Source organism: Ochotona curzoniae, unplaced genomic scaffold, assembly GCF_017591425.1.
Source record: "Ochotona curzoniae isolate NIBS_2020 unplaced genomic scaffold, NIBS_Ocur_1.0 contig_2210, whole genome shotgun sequence".
Taxonomy (NCBI): Eukaryota; Metazoa; Chordata; class Mammalia; order Lagomorpha; family Ochotonidae; genus Ochotona; species Ochotona curzoniae.
The window spans coordinates 46,349,996-46,373,911 of record NW_024465369.1 but is presented as its reverse complement, the minus strand read 5'-3'; positions in this window follow the sequence as shown (position 1 = coordinate 46,373,911).

The window sequence follows — 23,916 nt, the reverse complement described above, 5'->3', positions numbered from 1 at the left end:
TTCACACAGGATCTTGATGCTTACAAGGTAAGCCATTTGGCCATTGTGTTGGGCCCCATGATTACTGTCGTTTCTTGGAAATGCTATTAAATTTCCTTAGTTAAATTTATTCTTAAGTATTTAAATAGTTTTGTAGCTATTGTGAACAGGATTAAATTTAGAAGTTATTTCTGAGCCATGGTTTGTCTGAGTAAACTAAGGCTATTGAATTTTGTGTATCAATTTATTATCTTATAGCTTTACCAAACTTTCTCATGCATTACAATAGTATCAGTGGAGTGTTTTAGTTTCCTTATAAATAGGATCCTATCATCTGAAGGCAGGTGTATTTTTACTTTCTTCTTTCAAATTTATATCATATTGATCATTTTTCTTGCTTAATTGCTTTGGCTAAAACTTTCATAACTGTGTTCAACAGCAATGGTGAAAGTGGGAAACCATGTCTGGTTTTAGATCCTAGAGGTAACATTTCAGATGTTTCTCCATTCAATATGATGGTGGCTGTAGGTTTGTCATATATTACCTTGATTTTTAAAAGAAATATTCCTTCTCTGCTTTAGTTTTTATCATGAAGCAGTGCTGTATTTTATCAAATGACATCTCTGCTTCTATTGAGATACACAGTTTTTATTCTTCAACTTATTAATATGATATTTAGTGATTCACGTGTATTGAACCAACCTGGAATAGCAGGAATAAATTTCCCTTAGTCTAAATGAATGCTCTTTCTGATGTGTTTTTGGATACAATTAGCTAGGATTACACTGAGGATTTTTGGCATTTATGTTTATATAGGATACTGGCCTATAGTTTTTTCTGTCTCACAGAAGGAATTTGGGAGAATAACCTCCCTTTCAGAAGTTTCCAACTAATTTAAAAGGAATCAAAATTAGTTTTTTCTTAAAAGTTAGGTAAGAATTATCAGTGAAACCATCTGTTCCTGGGCTTTTCCTTTTTTGGAAGGTGTTCGTTAGTGACTCAATTTGTGCCTTGATAATTTGTCTATTTAGTTTTCCATGTCTTCTTGACTGAATTTTGGCTTTTGTAAGTGTGCAGAATTTGTCCGTTTCTTCTAGACCTCATAACTCTTGGTGTAGAGCTGTTTGCAGTAATTCTTGATGGTTCTTCTACTTCTTTGTTGTGCACTGTTACATCTGGTTTTCATCTTTGATTTTGGATAGTTAGCCCAATGGTGTATCAATTGTGCTTGTAACAAATAAATAGCAGAGAAAAAAAATTAAAGCTCTTCATTTCAATGATCTTTTGTTTATTTTTGGTTTTAATTTCATTTATTTCTCCTCTAACCTTAATTCTTCCTTTTCCTCCTACAATTTTGGATTTGGTTTATTGTTTTTCTAGGTTCTTGAGATGTTGAGAGTAAAATCAAACTTTTAAATATCTAGAAATTATGTTTTCAGAGTAGTGTATTTACAGCAATTCAAAAAACAACTAATTTTATTCTGAGAGGACCTGAATCATTAGAAAAAAAAGCTCTTCAACGTGATAAAATAGGCTCTGATGTGGATGGTTGAATTACTGGAGAATGAATTAAGGGTGGATATTGTTATCATCTGAAATTTAGTCATGGGACCAGTCACCTCAGCATGATGGCTGTGTGATGTCTTCAGAGCTTAATTAGAGGATTATAGATATTAAAAATTCATGTCCATACCATGTAACCATTTGTGATGAATATACTTGGAAAATGGAAAAGCAAAACAAGTATGAATCTTTGGTATTTAAGGAAATGTAACAGTCGACACCATATCTTTCTGAAGACTTCATTATAAGAGTCAGTCATCATGGTTTATCACTACAGTTTACAAATATTTATTTGTTTTTATTTGAAATGCAGATTTTACAGAGAAAGAAGGAGAGACAGCGGAGAGAGATCTTGCATCTCTGGTTTACTCTCCGAATGGCTGCAATGGTCAGAGTTGGGCTAGTAGGAAGCTGGAAACCAGGAGTTTCTTGTAGATTTCCCACTTCAGTGCAGGGTCCCAAAGACTTGAACTATCCTTCACTGTTTTCACATTCCATTGGCAGGGAGTTGGATGAGGAAGTGGAGCAGCCAATAAAATAGCCAGCATCCATGGTATGCCAGCACTGGTTAATAGAGGACTGCCTGTTACACTACCCTTATTCCTGCATTTTTTTTTTAAACTGAGAAGTTATATGAATAAGTGCTTGGATTTAATTTGAGTAGATTATAAGTTCTTTTTGAGAGCCTATAATTATTTTCTTGGCACTTTAGAGTACCTATGATTTAAGACAATAGAATAAGTTTATTATTATTTTCTTGGCACTTTAGAGTACCTATGACTTAGGACAATAGAATAAGTTTATTAAATAAGAAAATTCAATAAGAAATATTTATGTTGGAATTATTCCAAAACTTTAAAATATTACAAAATACATAGGAAAGTTCATTTGCATCATTATATTCTTATCAACTAATGTAAGTAATATAAAAACTTAGGTGTGTTTTTATACTGTTGTCTTGTGAATCATATGCAATGCTGGGGTTGTGCAAGAATTGCAAAGAATATTTTTACTTGACTATTGTATGATTTTCATTTTAGCTATTATGAAACTATCCAGAATTATAATTTCAAACTGTAAGACCCAATTTTCATGTCAACATTTTCTAGTCAAAACATAAGTGAGAGCACATCACATTTCCAAACGTTAAATATGCATTTTATTTTACATAAACTGGTATGCATATTAAGGCTGTTTGTATAAGGAGACACTTCGTGAATCAATATAGGCCCTGACTTCTTTATTGCAATTGTTTAGAATATTACAATCTTGCCCTTCTGAGTTAAGGTGCTTTGGGAGTCATGAGTTATAGAGTTCTAATAGCCATGTATCCATACTGTAACACAAAACCAGTCCTGACAGTTATAAGAATGGTACTAAGAATGGAATCACAGAGAAATGAATCTTTTACAGGATGGAATTCTTGATACCAAGCATCAAAAGAAGAACCTGAAGCAACTGCATGGCAAAGCTGCTAAAGTCATGAGTGTACATACTGTTAGTTTCAAGGCCCTTACAAAGCCTAAAAAGGTACTCCAGAACCAAAGGGAATCTGGCATAACTTTGGTTTCCCTCTATGTCCTACCTGAAGCTCAGAAAGTATGCTCCTGTCTCACAGGCAAGAGTCACAGGCTCTGCTTGCCAAAGGCCAAGACCAAGACTCAAATGAGGACCAACACTCAGCCAGATTACAGGCTCAGCCCAGGTCCTCAAGAAGGCTCTGTAGTTGACGACCCCAATCGTAAATGTGAGACTACTGTATTCATGGAATGGTTCTCTTCTGAGAATTGTACAAATAAACCTGAGGTAGGATAAAAAATAGAACATTGTATATTTTTCAGAAAGCATATTATCAAAAAATATTACCTGTTGTTTTCAAGTATAGATTCTGTCTCTCTCTTTAGTCAATTTCACTATTTTAGTATATTAGCAATCACAGATAAGCCTTCTTATGATCTTAGAACTGTGTGGTACTAAATCTATCATAAGCTTGGGAGATGTTGCCTTTTGGACTGAGTTCAGAACTTGGCTGTGTTACATAAAGATCACTATATCAGACCAAATTGCATTCCTTTCTATTGGATGCTGAAAATTACCCACAAACATAATAAAACATGACAATAATTCAGACATACATAGCAAGTTATTTTCTCTATCAATTTTGCCTCAAATTTATGGTTTTGATAGTAGCTTGGTATTCACCCCCAAAGAACCAAGTTTTAATGATTTGACCCTTTAAATTTTATGTTAGTGCATTAGGGATTGAAATTAATTAAATTGTGATATATAAAAGCTCTAGGTAAGACCTTGGAAAGTAATCAGGTTGGCATAAGTTGTTAGAGTAGAATACTTGCAGTGGGATCATGGTGTCTTTGCACATGAAGACAGATCTAGGAATAAGAGGCCAATGAACTCCCGACCCCTCTGCTTCAGGCCCACTGTGAAGCTGCTCCTTCTCCTCTCACACTCAATCGTTTTCAGCATGTCTCCTCCTCAGACACCAGAGAGATCTCAGTCTGTGAACCTGAAAAGCTGTGAGCCAAAATAAATTTCATTCCTCCAATGGTAGCTTTTCTCAGACACCTAATGATGGAGACAACTTCCAAAAAATGCTATCTTTTCCAAAGATGTACATCAGGTGCACATCATTTTTCTTCTCATTGACAGGATCGCTAAAAATGTGCATTTTGAAAACACAGGCTTATGAAATGGTGCTCAAATAGAGCTCTGTAAACCCATGTATCATGATAAAGGAAAATACAACAGAATTTTATAAGTGAGCCCATAAGCATTTTAAGAGAATGTAGTGCATGGCATACTAACCATAAAATTATAATATAATCCTGTGCTCATAAAAGACTTATTATAGAATTAAGTATGGTTTAATTTAGAGGATAGATGGGAGCAACAAAACATGCCATGATGGAGAGGTAAAGCAGAATTCCTAGAGTAGTTGTGTGATCAGCACTATAACTGAGACTGGCAAAGCCTTGTAGCTTTTCTCTGCAGTCCCTAAGGACTATTATTCCTTGCCTCGATTGGATAGTAACAATAGCATCCGTAAAATGCATTTTCATTATTTCTATAAGCAAGGTACTTAATGTCCCCCTTTATTATTACTTCTAAGTTTTGCAAATTCAAATTCCTTTTCTTTAGGTTTGAAGCTAAAATAAGAGTTAGAAAAACAAGTGTGTTACATATGTGTCCAAGAAACAATGTGATTCTGTCATATTTATTTCACTTTAGGCAAAAGTATTTGATACTATTAATGTAATAAAACTACAGTTGCCCTGACTAAGGCTTAATTACCCAGTTTTATAATGCAGTGAAAAGTTTTCTTTCTGGAAAAAAATTTTTTAGACAAGATGTGGGTAGAATGAATGTAGTTAGGAGAGTGCCAGCAGGATTAAAAAAATAGCTATAAAAGCTCTGTATTGGTGAAATATATAAGCAAAACTGGTTTAGTAATTTTTAGGAAGTTGAAGGCTATTTAAGCATTCTGACTTTAGGTTACCCTTTAGGGCTCTGAATAACATAAATTAATCAATACCAAATGTCTCAGTTCCTGTCCCTTTCCCAAGTCTGCTTCAGGAAATTGTTCCTAATTTTCATGGCGGTGCCTTCTCAGTTTTCCTAATCCCTTGGCCTTGGTCTGTGTTGGCCACGGGTTACTCTTTCCCTTCACAAGAATTCATCAGTTGAGACACTGTGTTGTCAGAACTCTGTCTCTCAGCTTCCACAGGAGCACAAGAGACAGGAACAAGGAATGTACATCTAAAAGTTTCTGAATATCGAATTAAAGGGGGCTACCATTGTGTCATTTCAGACTAACTCATTGTTCATGCCAGCTTCCCATTTGGGTGCCAGTTCATGTCCTGCCTGCTCCACTTCTGATCCAGCTCCCTTTTAATGCTCTGGGAAAATAGTGGAGAATGGCCAGGTCCTTGGGTTCCTGCACACTGTAGGCATCTGGGAAGAATCTCTGGCCCTCAGGTTTGAACTAGCTCATCACCAACTGTTATGGCTATTTGGGGAATGAATCAACAGATGGAAGACTTCTTTTTGTTTCTTCATCTCTCCTCTATAAAATCTAGCTTTTGAATAAAAATGAAAAAAACCTTCAGTATTGTATTTAAAAATAGAAGAAAAGAAAAACATCTAATTAAAAGAGAAATTTATTTTGGTGCAAAATTTTGGAAATCCGTTCATAAACAGGACCTCAAAATCTTAATGGAAAATATGTAATGTAAAAAAATTCTCATGGATTTAAAAATATTTTACCTATAATAAATGTAACAGTTAATTCCATTGTCCACAAATATGTTAAAATACCCTCATATGCAGCAAAGTACTAGAAAGATAAAATTTCATGAAACAAATTATTTTTTGTATACAATAGTGATGTTTTAAGGTCAAATAAATTTGCACACATATGTCCTTTTCACCTTATTTTGATATATGGGATACATAGATGATAAAAACTCATAAGTTATTGTGATGGGTATTGCTTCAATAAAATTACTACTAGTGGTATAGTATTTTGATTATTTAGGCATCATTTGATCCACTCTCTCATCCAATAAAGCTATTATTTCTATAATTATGGAATTCATCTATTCAATCCTTTCAAAAATTCATATTAAAATTTTATTTTTGCTTATTGTTTCCAGCTCACACTGTTTACTTTGGCCCTCTTGTGCCATATTTGGTTGACTTAAGCATTCATGTGTCTTAAGATGCAACAGTGCATACTGCTGATTTAGCCCCAAGATTATGCTTGAATATGAGCTTGGAGCTAAGGTTACAAAAAAGGTAAAAGACATGACTAAACAGAATCATAACTTAGTAGTCAGAAAAAATATGTAAGTATTATAGTTAACAGGGCAGAGTCTTTAAAAATAGGAATGGAAAATTATCTCAATTTTTTCACAGAATATTAATTAAAGTGATTCTTGAAAAATAGTGTGGATTACTTCAAGTATGACAGTGAGATGTGAAAACTGGAGACAAGCACTAAGGGAAAATTCTGACAGAGAGGAAAAGTTTCAAGAATACAGATAGACTTGAGTGACAAAACCATTTGTTCTAACTGGTGTCCTGGTGTCGGGAACAGAAAGAATGGAGAGCTGTGTAAAATGATGTGGAGGGATGGAGGGAGGGTCCCCATGAAGGCTTAGAACCACTTACTATTCAGAAAGTGGCTGGAGTGATTATGACATTTCAGTCCTTGGGGTGATGGTGTCTGCTGCTCACTGCAGTGCAGCGTGATCTTCCATGATTTTATAAGATAATCAATCATACTCTCCATTGATAGTAAAGTAGTGGACAACAAAATGTTCATTCTTTGTCATTGGATTGAAAACCTCACCATTCTGTGTGGATGCAGTTGTGTTTAACACTCTAACTCCCTACCTTTGTACACAATGATGTTCTCTCGTAATTTTAGTTCATTGTCTCCACCGCCAAAAAAAAAAATTAAGGTTGTTAAGTTTTTCAGGATAATTCATTTTAACATTGCTTTAACACAAAGCAACTTTACTGTTAGTTTAGTTTTGTGAACTTTATGTTTTTTAAGATTTTTTTTTATCGGAAAAGCAGATTTACACAGAGAAGGAAAGAGAGAAAAATACCTTCCATACACTGGGTTCACTCCCCAGGTGGTTGCAACAGCCAGAGCTAAGCTGATTCAATGCAGGGTTCCAGGAGCTTCTTTCTGGGTCTCACACAATAATGCAAGATCCCAAGAGTTTGGGCCATCCTCTACTGCTTTCCCAGGACACAAGCAGGGAGCTGGATGGACAAACCGGCACCCATATGGGATTTGAGGTGTGCAATACAAGGATTAGCCACAAGTCTGTCATGCGGGGCCCTTGTTTCGCTAACTTTTTACAGAAAAGAAACTACATGAGGGATGCCTTTATTGCCAAAATTTGTGCAACTAAATTTGGAAAAAAAAAAAAAAAAAGACTGGTACCGAGGCTTCTGATCTAACCCCAATGTGCCTTTAGCTATTTAGCAGTTTTTCCCCAGTTTTCCTTCCTCAGTTGTTAAATTACTTAACAAAAATAGCTAATTTTCACACTGTCAGCTGAAAGAAATGAGTTTCAAAATGTATGCATGTAGACTACAGGGAATTTACATCTCAGATCTGTGGAAAATTGGTTTCATTCTCAAACAGAATGATCTAATTTTCTTTTCTCAATTCATGGGCAAACATTAGTTTCTTGGTAAAATTTGAATAGTGACAAATGAAAGGAAATGAAATTTAAGACAAAAACATGCTAAAGAAAGAGCCTTAGAAATGCCTTATTGCCCAAATTAAGCCAAATGATACTTTATTATGACATTATTTTCCCAAAATAATACATGTATGGAGGGCAGATACTTGGATTCAGATATCCAAAGGCCAAGATTTTAAAATTACATTATTCATATTCAGGAACATGTTTGAAAAATGTTTATTATTATAAGTGACAAACTTTTACAGATTTTTAACTCTGGTAGACCTGTTCAAGGAGATGTTGTGTCAAGATAATGTGTAACAGAAAATACATTACAGGCCCAGCATGATAGTGTAGTGGTTAAATCCTCACCTTGAAAGTGCCGGGATCCCATATGGCACCAGTTCTAATCCCGGCAGCCTTGCTTCCCATCCAGCTCCCTGCTTGTGGCCTGAGAAAGCAGTGCAGGATGGCCCAAAGCCTTGGGACCCTGCACCCGCGTGGGAGACCTGGAGGAAACTCCTGGCTCCTGACTTCGGATTGGCTCAGCACCAGCTGTTGCGGCTGCTTGGGGAGTGAATCATCGGGTGAAAGATCTTCCTCTCTTTCTCTCCACCTGTCTGTATATCTGATTTTTCAATAAATATATACAAATCTTTAAAAAAAGGAATAATACATTAAGTAATTCTCATTTGGATAAGTAACAACCAATGATGTGCCTTTTAAACTCTATTAGCAGGGATATAGGAAAGATTATGAAGTTTTTTTTTCTCTTGGCTACACCAGTCCTACCACAAGCAGAATACCTTGTAAGGTAACATGTCCCCCAGGGTCCAGGAGATTAGGGCCTGGGCATCTTTGAAGGTATAATAATAATATCCCAAGAAATGATCTTAGAAGATTAACTGAAAAAGAGTTAGATAGCATTCTTCCAAGGTTATGATACATACAGGATAAACCTTACTATAGAATTACAACACTATAAGATGCCTGGGAAGAAAAGGAATGTGAAAAACGACTGCATAATGAGCAAGGGGTTTATTTTTAAAGTTCTACAAATTTTTACAGTTGATGGTGGTTATGGCTATGCTGCTCCATATATGCTAAAAAATCATTCTATTGCATATCATACTCTATATGTATAAATAATGTATCTATGAAGAATATACAATTACATTACATGAAAGTTAATATACAGTTGTTTTATCTTCCTAAGTTTAATGGAATGAATAGCTATAGTCCCACCATCACCTGACAACCAAGAATTGAATATAAAATTTTTACTCAGATGCAACAGCATCAGTACCTACTTGTTTTTTTAAAAAAGCTTGAAATGATAAGTTAATTTTGCTTCTGTGTGTAATTATATGCAATGAAAATAACAGAATAATTTCCATGTACTTAGTTCACTGGAACAGAAATATCCTGCAACACAACAGGACAGATCATGACCAGGGCATTGAAGAAAACACAGTGAAGATGGTCAAGAGTAGTTCTTGGTGTTGTCATATGACCATAATCTTATTGGTGTTTATAAGATCTGATCTGTAATGATATGTCCTGCTTTATTCCTCATGTTAGCAGTAATTATTTCATTGTCACGTTTGCTAAGTTTGTCAATTTATTAATATGTTTACAAATGTACTTTTGTTAATATTTTGCTTTCTTTGCCTTCTGTTTCATGATGCTTACTCTTATTCTAATCATTGGGCGTGGAGCAGTAGCCTAGTGGCTAAAGTCCTTTCCTTGCACATGCTGGAGTTCCATACGGGCACCGGTTCTAATCCCGGTGACCCTACTTCCCATCCAGCTTCCTGTCTGTGGCTTAGGGAAGCAGTTGAGGACAGCTCAAGGCATTGGGACCCTGCACCCATGTGGGAAATCTGGAAGAAGCCGTGCTCCTGGCTTTGGATTGGCTCAACTCCAGCTCTGGCGGCCACTTCGGGAGTGAATCAGTGGATGGAAGATCTTTTTCTCTGTCTCTCCATCTCTCTGTATCTCTGACTTTCCAACAAAAAAATCTTATCCTAACCATCTATTTCCATCTATTTGCTCTGGTTTTGCTTTGCTCTACTTTTTCTAGGTGTTTTAGTTAGATAGTAGAAAGTAACTTTTTTTTCTACTTAGAATTAAATATTTTCCTCCTGAAAATTTCAGCTTAATCCCCAAATCTTTGACCTGCTTTACTAGTTCATTGTACTTATTTCTCTTGAGAGTTCCTCTTTGAGCAATTAATTATTTCTTATTGCAGTACTTAGTTTCTGAAAATCAGAAGTCGCCCCTTTTATCTATTAGCCTTTTTGTTACTTGATTCTGTAATCTTTAGAAACAAACTCCATACAATTTAAGTATTCAAAAGTTTTTAGAGATTTGTTTATTTTACTTAAAAGTCAGAGTTACAGCAAAGACAGGGAGAGACAGAGAGAGAGAGAAGGAGAGATCTTCCATCTGCTGGCTCACACTCTAAACGGTCACAACAGAGAGGTATGCTGTTATGAAGCTGGGAGCTAGAAGTTTCTTCCAGGTCTCCCAGTGGGCACAGAGTCACAAATACTTGAGTCATCCCACATTGCCTTCCCAGACCATGGGATCAGAGCTGGATCAGAAGTGAAGCAACTGGGGCTCAAACCTGCACCCCTATGGGATGCTGACACCCCAGGCTGAGGTTTAGTCTGATAGGCCACTGCACTGCCCATAGTATGTAGAAACTTTCTAAAGTTTGTTTTGGGCATCAGGATATAATCTATTTTTGTATTTGTAAAAGGACTACTTGGAAAGATACGATGCGTGCTGTTACCACTTACTTTTAAGCAATATAATCTATAGATTCAGACTAGATTCTACTCATAAGTGCCTTTGCTAAAGTTCATCATATCCTTTCTGATGCTCTACTTTAAGTGGTTCATCAAGTATTAAGAGAAGGATAATGACGTCTTCAGCTGGAGTAACTATGGGTTTGTCTATTTCTCCTTTCAGTGGTACCAAATTTGGCTTTGTATATTTTGTGATCTTGATGTTTTGTACAAAAACATTGATAATCACCATGTCTTTCGGGTAGATGAAAGATTTTTATCATTCTGCAATTCCCCTTTGTCTCTGGTAATTTTTTTTTTTTTTACTTTCAGTCTTTTTGTTTTGTTTTTCTATTGGTATAGTCTCTCTTACTTCTTTTTGAATAATGTTTGCATGAAGCTCCTTTGTCCAGGCTTCTTCTTCAGTCTCACTTTATCTACTTTTGCAATGAGTGGAGAGACAGAAAAAGGTCTTCCATTAGATCCCTCCCCAATTTCTGCCAGAGCTGAGTCAACTCAAAGCCAAGAGCTTCCTCTGGGTCTCCCACATGGGTGCAGGGTTCTAAGGCTTTCCACCAGCCTCGACTGCTTTCCCAGCCCACAGACAGGAAGCTGGATGGGAGCAGCTGAGACATGAAGCAGCACCTGTTTGGGATCCTGGAACATTTCAAGGTGAGGATGTAGTCGCTGAGCCATCATGCTGGGCTCTAGGTTATAAATTTTAGCCCACTTTGTAGACCTGATTTGAATTGGGTTCATTAAAATTCTTGAACATTTAATATAGCAAATGATATGTAAGAATTTCCCTCTTCACTTTTATTTTCTGCTTTTTATTTTTCTGTTGTGTTTTTTCCCTTCTAATGTTCTATTTGTATGCTTTTAAAAATTCAGTTTAACTAATTTTATTTTGGAGTGTGCCATTTTTACAGCTCTTGTGTGGTCATTATGGTTGTTACTACACACACACACATAAAATGGATATGACTACTGTTGTCCTTTTAATAGTTCAAGTGTAAGAATCATATTCTTTAATATTTGTTTCCTCACCCATTTATAATATATCTTAAATTTTTCCTCTGAACATTTAGAATTGCACAAGCTATTCTATAATTGTGGCTTCCACCGTCAAACATCATTCAGAAAACTTAAGTGAAGATGGTAGTTTTAAATACATATAACCCTATGTAGTCCAAGAACATTTGAGAGAAATCGTGTTTCTTTTCTCCTGAATCATAGGCGTTCATGCTGTAATATTACTATCTGTGAACTTTACAGAGAATTGATTCAGACATACAGAATATTACTGGATCTGTTACGTCCACAACACTAATGGACATAACCATGCACAGCATCCTTAATCTCCTGCAGGTTATCCTGCCCCTCTAAATAATTTGAAGTAACATTATTAGGTGTCAACAATAACAAAAAGAGTTCCTGAATGCAGCATATGCTGTCTTCAAAGTGCACAAAAACCTACCAAGTTATGGGTCACTTTTTTAATGGTAAGTAGAGAAAAACAGCAATGACTTATATTAAACTTCACAATAAGTCAAGCATATTTTGACAACCAAAAGATTCATCAGTCTCTCGGCTTCACCTTTTCTTTTCTTCTGTATCTCTGCCTTTCAATTAAAATAAATATATTTTTTTAAAAGACAAAATATATGAAGGTATATTCAGAGATTCAGAGACAGGAATTTCCCAGCCAAATCAGCAAGTCAGTGAAATAAGCAAGCTAATAATTTGGAGTCCCTCAGAACAAATTGTGTTTAAAGATATGACCAATAATATGCAATGGGGATGATTTTATTTAGTTTCAACTTATTAAAAAGATTGTTGTGTTTGAGAGAAACCATAGCAGTTTATAGCTTATCTATTGATTCTTGTTATTTATCGGAAAGGCAGAGGCAGATACAGAAACTGTTTGTTCATTCCACAAAAGGCAGCCATGGTCAGGGCTAGGCCAGGATGTGGGCAGGACTCAGACTGCAGTTGGAATGCCTCCCATGGATATCAGGAGCCTAACTATCTGAGCCATTACCCACTGCCTCTCCAAATGTGCATTAGTAGGAAGCTGGAATGGAAAGAGCGTTTGAAACTTAAACCTAGACTTTCTACATAGGATGTGGGCATCCCAAACACGTCTTCATATGCACTGAACATCTGTTGCTTATTTTATATTTCAACAGAGATAATGGAGCAGCTTAGTTAAGTGGCAGTTGGCATATCTGACCTTTTCATGTTATGTTTTGATAATCCTTAGTAAGAAGTAGCCTGTGTGTGTGTGTGTGTGTGTGTGTGTGTGTGTGTGTGTGTGTGTGTGTGTGTTTCTGGTGCTTGCTGTTTATGCCTTCTGCCTTCTCAAGAACTTGACTCATTGTCATGGTCAAAGAAGACTTGTAATAAACTGTTGACTAAAGCAATCAATAGATCATTGTATTATCCACTTGTTAAAAGCATATGTTCTCTGGGTTATAAAGAAGAAAAACTCTTAGTTCATTGATATCGTGTATCTTAGCAAGAATAAGCCATCCCTTTCTTTGACATCTGCTCCAAAATAGTAAGTTTAATGTTTAACTGGAATGTCTTAAATTTTTTTTAAAAGGCTTTGTTATGTAATTCAGAGTAGTGATTTTAATGATAAAATGTTCTTGACAATGGGATACAAGGTCAACAGTCTTGCAAAGCTGGGAGGGGATAGTTGCTCCATTGGGTAGATTTAACTACATAGTCAGTTGTATCATCTCTGTTTGCATCTAATGAGACCTTCTAATCTAGAAAGCACTTACAATCCTAAAGCCTACATTTTGCTGTTTTTCTTTACATCATTTGAAACTATTTTAAAACATTAAACATGATTATAATAAAGATGCTTTTCATGTCGTGTATGGTAAATGTTTTATACAATTGCTTTTATATCTTTAATTTCATGAATATAGTAGAGGAATTTCTATCATATCCTTTGTATCCATTAGTTTTTCTTACCAAAATATAGAAAAACAAAAAGAGAATGAGAGGTGGACACTGAACCAAACCCTACGTACGAAAACTATTTCGGTAATACAAGACATTCATTAAGCTCTATGTACAGTGTGTATGTTTTCAATTGTTTACAAAGATTTCTGCAAAAGTGAAAAGTGGCTTTTAATGTAAAGTTAATTGTGCCAGAGGAAAGTTTATCATGGTGACATAAAATAGCATGTTCTGCGTTATCTTCTGGAGACTTTAATGCACACAACAAAACTAAAATCTCAAGGAAACTCCAATAAACTTTGCTCAGAACTGCTTTCTCTCTTCTTCGGCTCATAGTTCAAATTTTCTTCTACCAATCTTAATTTAGGGATAACTATTGTTTTTATATTTCTCTATTAAGCACAGTTTAGGAAACAATTGTGTCTGGTGGTCTGCTACAAAGTTGGTGGGAAAACAAAAATACATGAGCAATAAAAATGTTCTGTTAAAGTATGGTATTTATTTATTCAAGTAGATGAAAAGAACTAAATCTTTTCAGCTAGGCCAACTGATGAGTAAGAAGGAAGAGGGCTGAAAGAATTTTGAGGGTGTGAACAAAAAACATAGACAGCAAATGTCTAGCATTATGCTAATGTCCACTGGGTAAACCAGCAACATGCAGGAAGAATTCTGGTTCTAATAAAATGATATTTAGACAAAAACATTGTCATTGGTTGGAAAATTTATTGCTTGCCTTATTTAAACTTAGCAAATAAGAAATGCAGTGTTTTAGCAACTGTTAGTAAATGCCAAAAGGTCATACTTGCAGACTTGATGGGTTATGCAAATTAAACTGAAAGTTTTCTCAGACATTATTTTATACATACCATTAAACAGTGTTTCCAAATGCTGAGCATTTGTCCATGTCTGAATATTTTTTTTTTTAGTCAAGATATTTACAAAGCGTGTTCCGGCTAGTAAACTAATACCATGAAATGATAGGCCTGGGCTTCTCCATCAGCTTATCTAGTGATGCAGGATATTAAAGTTATTTCCAAGAGTGCCAAGGAAATCTCAATCCCATCAAAGTAGATTTTAATTCACTTAATATATTTTTGAATAACAAAGATCCAGAAAGTAGCACATTATGGTTGTCTGGGTAATATGAAGTACAACTAATCTCCAAAAACTTTATGAATGGCTGTTACAAGCAGTAGGTGAAGATATTGAAAGGCTTTATTCCTTGGTAAAAATTCTGCTGGTGATTTGATTCATAGTTAGCCATCACTCTTGAGGGCAAATTTCCATATTGCTAACAATGTAAGAATGTGGTTTTCTTTTGTTTGTACACCAAGCAGTCATTATTAGTCTTATCTATCTCTTCTGATTGAAACCAGATTTTGGTATTTGACAATCCCGTACAGCACAATGGGAGCAAATGCAAAATAGGATCATTTTTATTTTATGTTAGTAACATTGACTTTGATGCTGAGTGGTTTTCTCTTGCATCTGTTTGCCATTTGTATTTCTTCTTTTGAGACCTATCTGCGAAAGTCCCTTGCCCATTTTTTACCTGAATTATCTGTGTTGCTCAATTTTTTTTGATGGTGACCATATATACTAGCTACTAATTCTTTGCTGGATAGTTAGCTCACACTTATATTTTGCCATTCTGCTGGATGTTTCTTCACCACATTCATAATTTCTGTGAAGAAGTTTCCATGTTTGATAAACATCCATTTGCTCAGCTAAGCTTTTGTTTTGTGTGCTTCCGAGGTCTTGACCAGGAAATCACCACTATACCGATGAGTTACCATTTTTCCATGGTGTTTTCTTCTAGCAACTCCATTGTCTTAGTTCTTACATTTAGGCCTATGACTCACCTTGAATTGATTTTTTTACATACAGCAAGAGGTACAGATTTAATTTCATTCTTCTACATAAACAAATCTAGTTTTTTTCAACACCACTTATTGAAGAGATGATTCTTACTCCAGTGAGTGATTTCAATATTCTTTTTCAAAAATTAATTACTTGTATCTACATAGACTAACTTTTGGTCTCTGTTCTCTTGCGTTTATCTTTGTGTCAGGTTTTTGTCGTTGCTCTTGTTAGTATCATGCTGTTTTAAAAGCTCCAGTTCTGTAGTATGCTTTGAAATTGGGTATCATGATGCTTCAGCGTGATTTTTGTTGCACAGGATTTCTTTAGCTATTGTGGCACCTTTGTGACTCCGCATGAGTTTTCAAATTTCTTTCTCTAATTCTGTGAGAGTATCATCAGTATTGGACGGATTTCACTGACTGTGAAGATTGTTCTAGGCAGTACATTCACTTTAATTATACTGATTCTTCCAATACTTATCAAGGAATATCTTTCCATTTTCTTGTGTATTCTTGCTGATGTTTTTCACAAATGTTTGATATTTCCATTACAGAAGTGTTCCCCTTCTTTTGTTAAATTTATTCCTGAATTTTTGGTTTTTTTGTTGTTACAGTGAATGGTATTTCTTTCACTGATTTCATCATTGTAGTTTAAAAAGGGTAAGTTTTGCATGTTTATTTTTCAATCTGCAATTTCCCTGACTTGATTTATCAGTTCTAAAAACTTTTTAGAGAAGTGTTTAGGTCTTCCCAGGATAACATCATGTCATTTGCAAGCATGGACATTTGGATTTCCTTTTTTCTAGTTTTAATATCCTTTATTTCTTTGTTCCTCCCTAACTTCCAGTACTAAATTGTATAACAGGTGAAAATGGATATCTTTCTCTTCTTTGACATCTGAGGGGAAATGCCTTCAATTGATTATCACTTCAAGATATACATATCTTGCCTAATTTATGGAGAGTTTTTTTCCTTGAAGGTGTGTAGAATATTATCAAATCCCTCAAAGATGTCCTGAATGAGCAAACGGAAATGGAACTTTGTTCTCCATGTTGTTACATGTTGAGTTTTTGGCTCCTCCTTACAGTAAAAGTCGAAGTCTAATTCTGGCTAATCTTTCTTCATAACTCCTACTTTAGAAGGTCAACTTTATTCTGCCTTTCTGCTATACAGCTAGGATCCTAAGGCCTGGATTAGGTTAATTTGTTTGACTCCGCCATGACCAACAGCAGAGAGGCAGTCTATTTAGGTATACTAAACACCATGAATTTAGGAGAAGGAACCATAAACATATAAATCAAAGTAGTTTTTTAAAACTAAGAAAGTTGAAAATGAAATGAATTCTGAATGAATGTGGTCCTCTAGATGTCTTGTTTTCAGCCCAGGAATTTCTTATCTCCAGAATTGTAAGATATAAGCTGAAGTTACCAATTTTGTGATGTTTTGTTATAACAGGAAGAAGAAATAAATGTAATCGCTTTTGCCTATTAAAAAGAAAAGTGTTACTGGCCACATTGTGGTACCATGGTTAAGCTGTACTATTAACTCTGGCATCATTTTGGTGTGCAAGTTCAAATCCTGGCTGCTCCAGATCTGATGTAACTTCCTGCTACAATGCCTGAGTAGGCAGAGGATGGTGGAATGAGTACTTGGTTCCTGTTACCCATGTGGGGACCTGGATGGAGTTCCTGAATCCTGACCACACCTGGCCCTGACCTGGGCGTTGAGTAGTTCAGAGTTTTACAAGAAATGCATTAGTGAGTGGAAGATGCAAACAGGAAAATCACTTCTTAATTTTGAGGTACTTAATAGTTTTAAAATGAAAGTAAGAAGAGAATGAAATATAGGGCTGGCATCATGATTGAAAAGCGATGAAGAAAAGAAAAAAATTTTCGCAAATGAAATTAAAATATAATCATAAAATTTAATACATTTTAAATTTAATACACTTTTGCAAGATGTATTGATTAATTTTTTAATTGTTTGAAACGTAAGGCCTATGGAAAAGAGAACGGTGGAGGGAAAGAATTTCCAATGGCTGCAATAGTTGAAGCTGGGTCAGATTGAAGTTGGGAGCTGAGAATTCAATTTGAGTACTCCATGTGGAAGCCAGAGACCCCAGTTCATGAACTCTGCTACCTTGCAGAGTATGTGTTAATAAGAATCTAGAATTGGTAATAGCCAGGTCTCAAACCAAGCACTCTGAATATGGGATCCAGAAAACAGCAGTTTACATTGGCGCACTAAAGTACCCACTACTCTAATATTGCATTTTGAAGTTAATTTAGTTAAGTCAAAAATATATTAGTAAGTTTAATTAGCCTATTGAGCATATTTATGTATAAAATTTAAGTAAATTAATGCATAAGTCAATATTAACATACCTGTGTTGATTTTTAAAGTCAGTAGATGTTAGCTTTGTGCTTTATGCTTTGTAATATATTTCTTGTGCTAGATCCATACTTAACATTTAAGCCATTAATTTGGTTAGAAAATCAATGAATAAGTTAAAATTTAATTAAGTAGAAGTAAATAAAATTTCATCAATATGTAAAAATTGGTAAAAGAAACAGAATTCTTGGAGACTTATAAATTATAAGCTATATGCAATCTTTATGTGATTTACAATATATATGTATGCAAAGAAATGACCCAGCTTTAAAAATTATGATAAATCAAAAATTTACATAACTGAGTGAAAATTCAATAATATATGCAACAATCAATGTTATGACTTTGAAAGGGGGAAATTAAGCTTTTATCATCCAAACCCTGAAAAATAATGATTCTGGCAAATTAATGTTCTTTTTAACTTTAGGTCTTCCACCATTTATTTCATATAAACCTTTCGTGGTAGAGATATTCCCCCCACACACACACACACAAACGTTTTATTGTTTCCTTAAATTATTTTTGCTCTGTTTCACATATAAATCTTGGGACTCAGTTGTGTATATTTGAAGATTGTTGAGGTTCTGTTGCATGACTGTTTCTGCCCGATTCCATAATCTTTTATCTTTCATTTTGGTCTTTCACATATCTGGCTGTTTGTTTGCCTGAGTTATCATCATGCAAAATTATAACAAAATGGAATCCCCCTTTCACACGAAATACTACGTTAGTGTTCATTATTTTTGAATACCAGGGATTTACTTCATTCAGCACTAGAAATTTTCTTATTGGTGTATTTTCTGTGATTAAACTTAGGAACTTTATTATGTAAAGTGAGGAAATTGACTATGGGTTCCACTGGGAGTTACCAAAGAAATTAGAAGAAAAGGTTTTTGGGAAATATAAAGATCAGCTGAGCTTCTTTTTTTGTAGATGGAAGAACATGTGTTTCATGTTCTTCACTGAGTTTTCAGTAAATCCTAAGCAATAAATTTTAATTATGCCTCCTAAGGCTACTATTTATTAAGCAAAACTGCATTAAAAGATCAACAGACTGTAGAAGCTAAATTATTTAACAATCTATTCTCTTTGGTGAAAGTCTGTTTTCTGAGGTTTTTCTCTTATCTGTGAAAACAAGGAATACTTATTTTAAGATTTATTTATTTTTATTGGAAAGGTGGATTTATAGAGAGAAGGTGGTGCAGAGAGTTCTTCCATTTACTGGTTCACTCCCCAGATGGCCACAATGGCAGAAGCTGAGCTGATCCAAAGCCAGGAGCCAGGGACTTCTCCCAAGTACAAGGTTCCAGAGCTCTTGGGCCATTCTTGACTGCTTTCCCAGACCACAAACAAGGAGCTGGATGGAGAGTAGAGCAGCAGGGGCACAAACCAATGCCCATATAGGATGCCAGTGTTTGCAATGTGAGGATTTAGCCAGTGAGCCATTGTGTTAGACTCATGAAATATCTAATTGATTTGGAATATTGGGACATAGCAAAACTCAATTTTAGTTTTTAATATAAATATAGAAATCAAATATTTTCAATATTGGATGTGTTTAATGTTACTTCTTCTTCCTCTCCTTTCCCCATAAACCATAGTTATCTTTTCATGCATTTATCATTGTACTTGAATAAAATGTAAACTCAATATAGTCTACAAGAATTTGCATGAACGCTGTATCCACCAACCTTTTCAGCCTTTTCAAATATTTTTTTATACACTCATTGTACTTAGGCAGACTAAATAACTAATCAAATTAAAGGTCTTTGGAAATCACAAAGCTTATGGGGTACTGTCTTGAAATTCAATAAAAATGATTGTCTTAGCATAGCCAATATGGGACAGTAGGTCATAAAGCAGTGTCAGCTTAGATCTGAGGCACCATTCATGATAATACCCTTCATGGGACAAGAAAAGCATAACTATGTTAACACAGATTCAGACAGTATGGCCGAGTGTAATCCCAGCAGCCACACTTCCCATCCAGCTCCCTGCTTGTGGCCTGGGAAAGCAGTTGAGGATGGCTCAAAGCCTTGGGACCCTGCACCTGCGTGAGAGACCTGGAGGAGGTTCCTGGCTCCTGGATTAAGATCGGTGCAGCATCAGCTGTTGTGGTCGCTTGGGGAGTGAATCATCAGATGGAGGATATTTCTCTCTGTCTCTCCTCCTCTCTGTATATGTATCTGACTTTGCAATAATAATAAATGAATAAATCTTTTTAAAAAGATACATATAGGTTCTACATCAAAAAGTCATAGTACATAGGACAGACAATTCCTTAGGCATTCACCAAAGTTTTCCATTTGTTTGAAATAAGTCTTCTTTATCAAGAAAAGACAAAAACATATGATTGGCTAACTTTTTCTATTCAGGGTTAATTGGCTATTTTATTTTCAGTGTTAATTTTCCTATAATGCATCTATATCTGCTTTTTTTTCAATGATGAAGCTTCTTTTATGAATGGAACTTAAGTATTAATTACCCTCTATAATTTCTGCTAAGTACCATATACTCAATTTTCAAATTCCTTCTCTTTAATTCTGTGTTCTTTCCTTGGAGTTCTCAGGCCCATTCAGGCATATATTAAAATTCTATTTATATTTGATTAAGTAATTTAGCACCTCCAAAGTTTCACAGATTGATGTTATAACTATTAAAATGGAATTTAGGAATTTTAAACTCACTGAGTTCAATGATACATATGACAATGTTTAGAGAGCAAAAAAAAAAAAAAAAAAAAAGTTGTTGCCAGATTCCTATATTTCATTTTGTGTTTCTGGTCAATTTTGTGTAACAAAATTCACTATGTTTTAAGATCCAGTACAGGTATTTCTTTTTACATCAGAATTTTAACAGTACGCAAGATTTGACTATATAATTAAATTCAGTGAAGCAAATCCAATCACTCAGTAGAGGAACATTTTTATTTGATAGAGTTATGAGACCAGGCAATCATTCCTGTCAATTTTAATATAAACATGAATCATTTTTCTTAAGAAGCCCGAGCCATTACTTGGTAGACCAGAACATTCTATACCATATGGTATTAAATTTTGTCACAGCATTTCAGAAATTGTATTCACCCACAGAGATTTTGCACGCTCATGTGAATAGATTGTGAAAGAAAAGCTCATGTCTTTGGCTGGTATGAGTATACTACATTGTGATATGTTTTGTAGTTTATTTCTAAGTCCAAAACTCTGTCTCCAAACTGGTCAAGCATTTATAAACATTGCCTCATACAGATGTCCTTGCCAGTGTAACTCACCCATGCATTGAAACAAGTAAGTAGGTAGTTAGAAGAATTCATTAATGAGCATAATTTTGGGTAAGTTACAATGACCTTGGGTGTTGGGACTGTGCACTGGCCTTATGTAATGCATAATTTTAGAGTTCTTTAGAAAACTGCAGATAAGAATTCTATTTGTCATTAAATCACCATGAAAATTTTACTGACATGAATATTTTAAAGATTTATTTTTATTATTTTTTCATTGGAAAGGCGGATATACAGAGAGGAGAGACAGAGAGGAAGATCTTCCGTCCAATGATTCACTCCCCAAGTGAGCGCAACGGGTCGATACTATGCCAATCCGAAGCCAGGAGCCTCTTCCGGGCCTCCCACGCGGGTGCAGATTCCCAAAGCTTTGGGCCATCCTCGACTGCTTTCCCAGGCCACAGGCAGGGAGCTGGAAAGGAAGCGGGGCTGCCGGGATTAGAACCGGCGCCCATATGGGATCCCGGGCGTGCAAGGCGAGGACCTTTAACCACTTGCGCCACGCCGCCGGGCCCGACATGAATATTTTAAGCATCAAACTTCTGTATTAGAAAAATACTTGGAAGAAAACTGAATAGAAACTTTCATCTCTTAGTTTTCTTACGTAAGAAATCAGTACCTGAATTTCATTTACAAATGCTCTAGGTTAAAAAAAAAAATTTGATTTTGTATTCTGAATAGTATTTAAAGGTTTTTCATGGCTCATTTCTTTCTGGCCCATGTGTTAACAAGGGCTATCACACTTCATACGAATTTAAGCATTTTTATTGCTGTAATTCAATGGCTATCTGTGTCTGAATTTAGTGCAAAGAGGTAGTTGCTAATTCCTAATACCATTATTCCTTCCTTCTCACCATCTTTCCTGCAATTATTCTCATAAATAGGAAAAGCGTGCCAATTTTATTTTAATAATTGAAATAATCTTAATGACAGGAAATTGTCATTAATGACAGAGAATTCTTATTATATTTACTTAATTTTTCAGATAATAATTTCAGATAATTTACTTTAAATTTTTTTCAGATAACCTTCTAAACTTAGGCAAGTCATATTTGCCTTTTAACATTTATCTTTGGATAGCAATCTGTTACGCTGAATCACTACCCTTCTGATTTGAGATGAGTTTAATTAAGACAGACTATAACAAAGTCATATATTTGCATTTTGATTTTTTCAGACAATGCCATTCTTCTTGTTTCACTCTACTTATACCCAACATTATGCTTAACCATAAAACACATTACATAACTGTTTGCTTGATAGTTGTTCTATTAAAATGTGAGGAGGTTTTTTTTCATAAATAATATCATTCGTCTGGTAGAGATAGAGGGAAAAATAGAAAAAGAACTTGTATTCGTAAGTTCATTGTCCAAATGCCCATCACAGCTGACATCAGATGGGCCACAGCCAGGAGTGGGAATTGAATTCAAGTCTCCTTTGCAAAGAGGAGGAAGACTAGTTTTGTACTAACAAGAAAATGCAATTGGGAATGAGAATCAGGCACTGTACCCTGCCATTCCCTTATCGGATGCAGGTGCTTCATCAGCTTCTTGACATCTTCATAAGAAATATCAAAGTTTAGGAAAAATCCTGAAAGATAAGGCCAAACACTTTTTATGATGAAGGATACAATTTACTCCTCCTATTCACAGCTTCTAAAAATCAATAACAGCCCATCAGTACAATGAAAAATGGGAAAAATGACATGGATGGAATGTACTAAATGTATTTGTAAAAAAAAAAACTCTATATAGCCTTATTTTCAATGAAAGAAGTGTAAAACTTACATCCAAATTATTTTTCACTAACTGTATTGGTAAAGTCTTAAAATTATGCTCCATGTTATTTTAATAAGAGAGGAAGAAAAGCATGCCATATCTCTTCTTTGTGGTATTTGACACATTCTCTAAGATCATTTTGAGAATATAACAGAGCAAATATACTTCCAGGAATTTATTTTATTTTCCAAGTATCAAAAATTGTGTGATTATGAATGTACACTTGACTATATCTGTTTATATGGCTCATAAATGTAAATCTGGGGTTTGAGTGAGAGCAAAACCTCCCCAAACTGACTGCTGAACATTTAGTTTGTTAATGAACTTACTTGTTTTTAAGATTTTCTGACTTGTGAAATATTTTAAAACACATTTAAATTGCATTGAAAATGTTATTTCATGAGATTTTCAAGAGGAGCAACGTACATTTCTACTTTAACATCTGTTGTAAATTATAGTCTACATCCGTCCTGCCGTGAGTCCCACACGCAAAGTGACAGAAGCATATGATAAATGCTTTTTTGGTTGTTGTTCTTTATATCTGAGACATGCTTGAATCCATTTCTTTCTTCCAACTTGGCTAAGATGTTTTTTTCTTAGTTTCAACATTAACTGGTTTTTGATTCATTAGCTTGGCACACTATAATAATTAGTAACATGGAACATATTCTATAACTTAAGGAGAAGCCATAAAATTTCAGACAGAAAGTACATTTGCAAAACAGTCCCTCTAGTGGATTTAAGCCAAAGGTAATTCTATCGGTCAAAGAAAACTCACAGACAACTGTGCTTCATTTTCTTATTTCTCATTATCTGCTTTTCAATCTCTCAAGTTACTAGCATAGTGACATTTCAATTTTAAAAACTAAGTTTCTTTTAATCACCATTTTTGTAAAGGTTGTATATAGAAAGGTTTGCTTTCGAAGGAAAACTATAGATGTATAAATTGGAGTTGTGATTTATGATGGTTAACTTTTTCTTTCTAAATTTTTAAATTCAACATGAATGTTTTAGGAAAATACTCAGACTATAATGTAGAGCATTTATAGAGATGTCACAAATACCTATTCATTTCAC